This window comes from Nanorana parkeri, unplaced genomic scaffold (assembly GCF_000935625.1).
Source record: "Nanorana parkeri isolate BGI_ZX_2015 unplaced genomic scaffold, ASM93562v1 scaffold1360, whole genome shotgun sequence".
NCBI classification, from domain to species: Eukaryota; Metazoa; Chordata; class Amphibia; order Anura; family Dicroglossidae; genus Nanorana; species Nanorana parkeri.
In genome coordinates, this window is record NW_017307628.1 from 335,896 (window position 1) to 344,892 (window position 8,997).

Consider the following 8,997-nt stretch of genomic DNA (forward strand, 5'->3'; position numbering starts at 1 on the left):
GGACGCTGGACAGAGCCAGAGGCACATTGGGCGTTATTATTATATGAGAATCAGGATTACAGTGTGTCATCGTTGTGGTGTACATTACCTGGCAAGGGGGCAGTTTGGTTGCTGGTGTAGTTCAAACAGCATTTGAGGGCAGCCACTAAGACTGTAGCTAGAAAATATATACAGGGATTCATACTGAGTAACAGTTGCCAGTATAGTGGGTTTTAGAGCTGCTAACAGGCTGTGGAGCTCAATTTTTGAAGTGAAACTGCAGGCAGGTGAATTTGTGCCTGATCTCATTTTAACACATTTCAAGAGTAACAGTGCAACTGTAACCGAAAAGTAAAGTATAGAGCAGTCCGTGTCACATGATTATACTAAGGCAGAGTAGAATTGCTTACAGCATATTGATGTAATGTTTTTACTATTGTGTTTCTTCGCAGGTCTTCTCAAACAAGTATTCAAAATAACTTGCAACAAACTGCAACACTGAAAGTGAATTCCTTAATATCTCTTCAAATGTTCGCCCTCAAAATATAATAAAACACTACCAACAAAAAATATAAACAAAAAAACGTATATAAAAGTCTCAAACAAACCACTTGAATCTCTTTGTAAATTGTGTCACCCAATAATAGGTCTTCATACATGTGGTAACAAAGTCATATGTAACAGTGATCCAGAATAGTGATGGGCCAAACAGGCCCGAGTTTGGTTCGTATTCGAAAGTTCGAATTTGAACCGAACTCAATGCAAGTCAATTGTCATAGAACTTTCAAAAGCGATTGTCCCCTTTAAGAGGGCTTATATGCAAGTTATTGGCCATAAAGGGTTTATGGGGTTCCGGGTACTGCTCTGGGGACAGGAATCAATGAACCCCCCCCCCAAAAAAAAACGTTTTGTAACGGAGCAGTGATTTTAACATCACCTAAAGGGTAACAATAAAAATGAAAAATGATTTCAAATATCGTGTCTGGGGGGTCCCATTAACCTGCCTGTAAATTGGCGGATCTGTAGGATGTATAGAACCTGCCGCAGCAACACTGACATTTCTAAAGAGAAAAAAAATGACATTTTCTTTTTTTTTCCTAAAGCGTGCAGTTCCCCCTCCCAAACAATACCAGACCCTTAAGGTCTGATAGGAATGTTAGGAGGGACCAAATGTTTTTTAAAAAAGCGTAGGGTTCCCCCTAAAAGTCATACCAGACCCCTAAGGTCTGGTAGGAATATTTAGGAGGGACCCCGTATATAAAAAAGTGTGTGGTGTTCCCCCTTAAAGTCATACAAGGCCCTTAAGGTCCTCGGCACTGGGAGGGTGCATTTTAAGGGTCGCCTCTGGAAAAGCACCTTGTCCAAGTGCCAATGGGGACAAGGGCCTCTTCCCCACAACCCTGACCCGGTGGTTGGGGGGTCTGCAGGCAAGGGGGCTTATTTGCATTGGGGTACCCTTTTAATTAAATCCATACTTTTGATAAAATCCTTTATTTGGAGAAAAAAAAGACATGTTTTTGACAAGTCTTTTATTTTTAAATAACCCCCCCCCCCAAAAAAAAATGGATCCAGCGACGTAATCCATGGTCAATCACGGCGTCCAGCTTTGTCCACAACGACGACTCAACAGAATAAAAAGTAAAACAATAACAAATAAATAGAAATAATTTTTTTTTTAAATGACGACCGCCGTCCTGTCCTCTCCCCGTGGACTCCCGCCGCATAATGGCATTTTGACAGATGCCGGCAAAACGTAAACAATTGGGCGGAGCTAGCAGTGACAGCTAGCTCCGCCCAATTGTGTAGTTTGCCGGCATCTGATAGGCGAGACATGATTGGGCAGAGCCTTAATGACTTTGCCCAATCATGGCTCCAAATGAGTACTGAGCCCTGATTCGGCAAAGTCTTGCACCTGACCTGTGGTCAGGTGCAAGCCTTTACCCAATTAGAGCTTCAGAAGGCGCATTGCCTTGTGGGATGTTGCGCGGTCAAAAAGACCGCAAACATCCCACAAAGTTTGTGCGTTCGGGCAAAGGCACGAACTAGCGTTGTTCGAGTCCAACTCATGTTCTAATCCAGAACACATTCTAAATAAACACACTCTTCTTATGAAAGTGACATCAAACTAATGAACTTCTCAAACAAGTACATATTAGAGATGAGCAAAAAATGGAAACTCTGCTCTGCTGCTGTGATATCACTGCCCTAATAACACTACTATACTTCTTTATTAAAATAGCAGATAATTATTACTACCTGCACCTTATAAGCCATAATTATTTTGTCTCCTGGGGAAAGGGAGCAGAAAAGGCTTTTTTCTTTAGTGCATATTTTTCAGCCCAAAAAAGTAGAAAATAGTAAATTGTTGTCCAGTTTTCCCAGGAACCAACTTTTTTTTTTTAAATAGTGTGATTGTAAGTACAAAGTACAAATGTTATTGTGTTATATTTTCATCTTCACAACACTAAAATTATATTTTTAGCACAAAGCATGGTAAAAGCAAATATAAATTAGACTCAGGCATTTCTTCTTTTACAATTTTGGTTTACTTAGTGTTAATGTGGATTTTATTATGTGATGCTCAGAAAATAAAAACATAAAACAATGTTTTCATATGTGTGACAAAGATATAGAGTTTTAAAAAAAAAGCTAAGGGGAAAAGGAGTTATTTAGTGCTATTCAGGGTTAACTAGGGGTCACTTAGGACTAAATCCTGGCCAATGAATAACAACTGAGCGGAGCCGGCCATGAAGTCATGGCCGGCTCCACCCAGTTGTTACTGTTTAATGACAAATCAGTGCCCCGAGGTCATTTGGGGACTCTGATCTGTCATTACAACTGGGCCGAACAAGCCGTATGATCACAGCTGGCTCCGCCCAGCTGTCATTTGAGTGGAGATCGGTCACTTCGCCCAAACGTTCTCCACGCTTCGGGTGTCACTACGGCTCAGCCGAGCCAAAGCATATGCGTTCGGCTCGGCTGCTGTATGGGCTACTGTGAATAGCCCATACAGCAGCCATTCGGTTCGACTGAACCAAAGGGCAGAGGCGGCCGAAGTGAGCCGAAGGAGCAGCCAAAGCTACGGCTGGATCCTTCGGCTCCTTAGTGAATAACCCCCTAAGTAAACAGCTTCTACTCTATAAGTAAATCAACCCTAATTTCAAATGAAAAGTTAAGTTAACATCTTGACAGTTGCCAGTAAGGATTTAATCTGTATTGTTTCACAAAGCTTATAATAAAGTAATCATTATCAACTAGGGGTCTACAAGAAGTAGCAAGGACACTATATAAACTTGTAGCAATTGCATTTATGGTTATATTGGGCTTAGGTACGAAAAGTGTGCTAACATGAAAATGTTCTATTTCCCACAGCAACTAATCAGAATCCTTGCTTCAGCAAAAAAATTAGAACTTAGCATCTTCAGTCAACACAGAGAAGAGATAATCCTTACTTTCCTTTAGGAAGGCGAGTGCTACAAATAGCCGTGTTCATAAATGAATGTATACATCTAAAAAACACCATTAGCTATGACCAAATACCACATAGAAGTTAACTGGAATTTGGATTGCTGTCTGAAAATTAATAAATATTTATATAACAAAAAAAGAAGTTAACTGGAATTGTGTCACATGGCCTTGATTTATACTAAGACCACATGTAGAGGGAAAAGGAGTTATAGTAAGAAAGTAATTCACAAATGTTTACACAAAAAAAGGAATGTTCTAGCCCGATTGAGTAAACATTGTATACGTAAAAATAGTACAGCATATGAGTTCCCCTTGTCAATATTACCGATGCGCAAAAATGTTAGCGGCCAAACTGCCCATGCATTTTCTGTGCTTAAATACCAGAAAAGCAAATTATTAATAAAAATAATGATAAAAAGTATGCAGTTACCATGTACCACTGAACCCAGACAAATGAATAAAGCAGCCAGACAAGCAGAGAAAGGAGATCCAGAAGCAGACACAGGAATGTAAGTTCTGTGCATCATAAATCTTGACCCACTAGATCCAGCCATTTCTCCAATTAAAATGTTTCCTCGCACTTGAACCAGAACTCCTCTTCCAGGGTCCCACTAGCCCTGCTCAGCTGTCTTTGTCTAGGGACACCTCCAAGCTCTGTCGTCATTCCTCTCCCAGAACCATAAAGCTGGCCATACACCTTACAATTATCTGCAGATTTTCTGTGGTCAGATGGAAAAGGTGGAACAGATTCCTCCAGCTACACTTAACTGTGTGGATGGAGTAATCTCCACCTGGGCCAATCTGTTGCACCTTTTCCATCTGACCACAGAAAATCTGCACATAATTGTAAGGTTTAAGGGCACCTTTAGTCTGCCTTTTATTTTACACTGTCTTGGCACATTTTGAACGTCTGGTCAACCAGATGTTAGAAAACCAGGAAAGCTCACCATCAGTCCAGCCTTCATATAATTGACCACTCTGGAGTGTTTCATAAATTACTGAATTGCACAGAATATAAAAATCATGACATCCTGGAAAGCCAGCCATGACATTGAGAAGGTGCACACTATTAGCACGTATCATTTGCACATTCATTCAAAGACCAGGAAGTTCCATATTCAGATGCCATGTCAACCTTTAGTGAATCAGTCCACAAGTGTTTTGAGCCAATTATTATTAATTTAAACACAGGAATTTAAAACTGAATTTTAGCCAAAAAAGTAAATGGATTGCCTAATTCTTCACTTAAAAAAGCTGTATTGATAGATGGTAATATTTTCTCTATGTTGCAGATTAAATTCACTCTCCACTTGCTTTTTGTACCTATGACATTCTAATTTGCACCAACAATCATCTTCGTATCTCAGTAGACAGGAAGAGAGTCGTTCAGGCCACCCTAAGGCACATTCTTGTGAGAAGGCAAGCTACATCTACCATGAGCCCTTCATAATAAAGACAGGGCAATGGTAGTGCTTTGAGCCTAGATCCAGGTGTTTATCCAGCCTCACAATGGAAAACACCCAAACCAGGCATTTATGGCATTACCTGTATAATATACGGGGGCAGGAGGGTGACCGGTCATCTACTGCATAAATTAGCAGTGGTTTGGAGGCTTATGACTTGAGGTACAGACCCATTTTAAAGAAGGCATTATGATTACAAGTACTGAAAGGGTTTTCGCTTACATTTACTTGTGTGCTGAAAGTTCAGCTTTATCTTCTAATAGTTTTAAATTCTATCAGAACTATTTGCATTATCCAACTTGTTTTTTCCCCTTGCTGCAGATCAACTGATTCTACATCAATTCACTTATAATACTTGTCTGACTTCAGACTGATCCCTGCACATTATGGGGTACTGAATTTTACTGATCAAACTATTTGTTCTCTAGACAAAAGGTGGAAAACATATACCCAAATGCATGGGATATTAGTTACCCAGAACATAAATGTGATTAGCAATAAAGCAATGAAATCAAAGAAAAATAAAAAAAAGGAATGCATCAACTTGTGACAAGGCTAAAATTATTTCAAGGATAAACTGATGTTTCTGGATTAACAAGGGCATTACAAGATGAAAGGAGATCTATGGGATCAGCGAGGTAAGAGCACGGAATAACTCAATGACAAAAAAAATCAGAGAAGTATTAGTTACCCAGAACATAAATGTGATTAGCAATGAAATCAAAGAAAAATAAAAAAAAGGAATGCATCAACTTGTGACAAGGCTAAAATTATTTCAAGGATAAACTGATGTTTCTGGATTAACAAGGGCATTACAAGATGAAAGGAGATCTATGGGATCAGCGAGGTAAGAGCACGGAATAACTCAATGACAAAAAAATTAGAGATGTGAATCTTGCTGACATCATAGGCTTAGATAATTCATTCTTAGGCCCCTTTCACACGGATCTCCTGCTGATTGGAACTGATGTCACCATTGTGTCCAGTCCAGTTTTTTCCTCCTTTACAAGACTGAATTTTCCAGACCAATGTTGGTCTATGGGGAATCTGTTGTATATGGGCATGTGTCCATTTATATCAGATTACCCCCAATCTGCCACAACAGAACTCTGATGCGTTTGTTTTTCCGGACCTGGCTGGAGTCAGGGGTAGTCGAATGTAAACGTACTAAACCATTTAAATCCAACTGCCCATAGACTAATATTGAGCTTCCGAACAGATCTGCCTGAAAAACTGACTATGCCCATTTAGCAGTGCCGCTTTTTATTCTATAGTCCTGGTCAGTAGGGATGCTCGGATACCGATACAAGCATCGGTATCGGCGGCGATACCGAGTATTTGCATGAGTACTCGTGCAAATACTCCGATACAAAAAACGAGTACCTGTGCCGCGTCCGCCATTTTCAAGGACCCGAAACCGTCGCACACAGGACCTCCATAGCATCTTCAATGAAACAAGATGGCCGCGAAACTCCTCCTCCAAGTCCTCAGTCATCTGCTCCATTCTGACCTCTTCTCCCGCTGATTGGCCGATTGGATGATTGACAGGCTTCCTCACCAGTCAGGAGTGACTTGTTTAATCAGAAAAAATACATGGAAGAGCGCAACTACCTAAGAAATTGATTAGATGCTAAGCATCTTGCTGTGAGTGGCTAATTAGTTAAAATAAAAAATGGTTGGTGTATAACTCACAGTTGTGATGTCATAGATGGCAACATGCACTCCCTGCAGTCCCGTGCGGTCAGCGATGTTAATCTGTATGTTCCTGGGCAGGAAGATCTAGGCGATCCAGGATCTAAACAATCCAAGTTCTACACAATCCCCGAGTATCTCCAGGCTGCGTCCTCGGCTGGCCGGGCCGAGCCGCGGTTGCTGGAGCAGGAGAGAGAGAGCTGTCCGGCTGTTGTAAACGGCACTTGTGCAGTGTTTAGCCGTATGGTGTGCGGCGTGAACGCTGGAGCGTATCGGTCAGTGCTCGTGAGTCTGAGGGAGATGTGTTGGGGTTGTGAGGTGCCCCTGTGAAATCAATTGACGGCTACGCGTTTCGAGGGTAACCCTCTTTGTCAAGCCTTAGAGAAGTGTCAGCCGCGGGAGAATGAATGTTTTAAAACTGACAGGGGGGAGGAGTCAAATATGAATGAGTGCCGTGATAGGGTTAGATGTTGGGAGGCGGACCAACAGTCTCGAGGGCACTTCGGGGTTGATTAGTCAGAATCCATCATATCCCGGTTTATAATTTTGGGTCCCATGTATGATCGTCTAACTCTGTGTTGGCTATTATCCCAACTTGTTACAAATGAGTGTTATCGTTTGGACTAGTATTAGGTCTTAATCAAGACTAAATCAACCCTGAAGTGCCCTCGAGACTGTTGGTCTGCCTCCCGACATCTAACCCTATCACGGCACTCATTCATATTTGACTCCTATTGGTACTCGTACTCGGTCTTAAAAAAGTGGTATCGGAGCATCCCTACTGGTCAGTGTTTTTTTTCTTTTTAGTAAAAGAGACATATGCAGTATGTATATATTATGGATATACTGTACATACTCCTTGTACTACTTTGTATACTAAGGTATTTTTTATAACTGATTGGCTATTAAGAGATGAACAATAAAGACATTGGGGTTGATTTACTAACCTTATAAACACACCACGAACATGTATACACCTCTGTAGTGTGTTCCCTCCCAGCATGATCTATGGGTGGAATCTAGACACCTTTGTAGTGTGTACACACCCAGCAGGTGTGTTGTGCAAAGCCTTGCATGAATTGCGAGGTGATGTGTGTAAATTAGCTCTATGTTGTGTTGCTTGCGTTGATGAATGCAGGAATGTAAATGCATGAGCTAACCATTTTTGTCTAAACTGTGAAGCAGCATTATATATGCATCATGTGCATGCTTTTTCCATATATGGCATTAGTGGAAATATGCTTTTAGAGACTTTTTGGTTGATAAATACGTTTTGCTGTGTGAAAATCACATGCACCTAGTGCGTGCGTGCGTTTAGGTTAGTAAATCACCCCCATTGTTTTATATTATACAAGTCATCCTTTCTGTTTTACAGAGAAATCGAGTAAGGTCAATGTCTAACATTTTTCTTTCATAGTAGTCCAGATATTGAATTTCAGGCAATCACATAGAGCAGAATAAGCTTCTTATAGAATAAATACCTACATTTACTACATAAATATCAAAAACACAGTTGGCTAGTCACTACGTTATACGAATATGTAATATTATAGAATATAAATACCAAAAAACTGTATGCATAAGCATTAAGATGCTAAACAGGCAAGGCCAAAGTAAATAGGTCTTACTGAAACATAATTGTTAGTGATAGATGCACTGATTAAAGCTTTACAGAAATCACCAGAGGGGAAGTATATCTACACAACCCTTTCCAGCACCAACCTTAAGATGTCACCTAAAATCATTAATACAGTACATGCATGCTTCATTAAAACAATAATGGTGATGCTGGATAACTGTCCTTCCACATTTGTGAATTAAATTTGACTGTAGTCATATTAGAACAAACACATTTTGTCATCCGGCCTACCTTTACCACTTAGAAGTATGGCTACTTATACAGGTAGAACAAAAGTGAATAAGGTTTACAACCTCTAACTAACTCTATATTTCTTGGCTGTACCCTCTATGTCCCACTATTGGTACATTACTGTAATGGGTAGTCTGATAATCCAATAGTAGCAAACATGGAGATGGCTGCTATGCATAGTAAGTGTCAGTTTTGTATTTTATTGTCACAAGTTTGCACTGAAGTTTAAAATTAAGGTTAAAATTAGTTTTTTGTTTTTCATCTTTGCTGTTAGTGTTTGTTTTACTGTGCAGGACAGACAGATTTATTTCCTATCTTATCAGAAGCAAAGCATGGGAAATATTTTCAACAATACCATAGTGAGCAGTAAATCACGAGAAATCTCCCAAAGACAAACTAAAAATGAAAAACTAATTATAACCTAAATGTCAAGCTTCAGTGCAAACTTGTAGCAATAAAATACATAACTGTCAATTGCTATGCATAGCAGCCATCTTCATGTTTGCTACTATTGGGTTGTCAGAC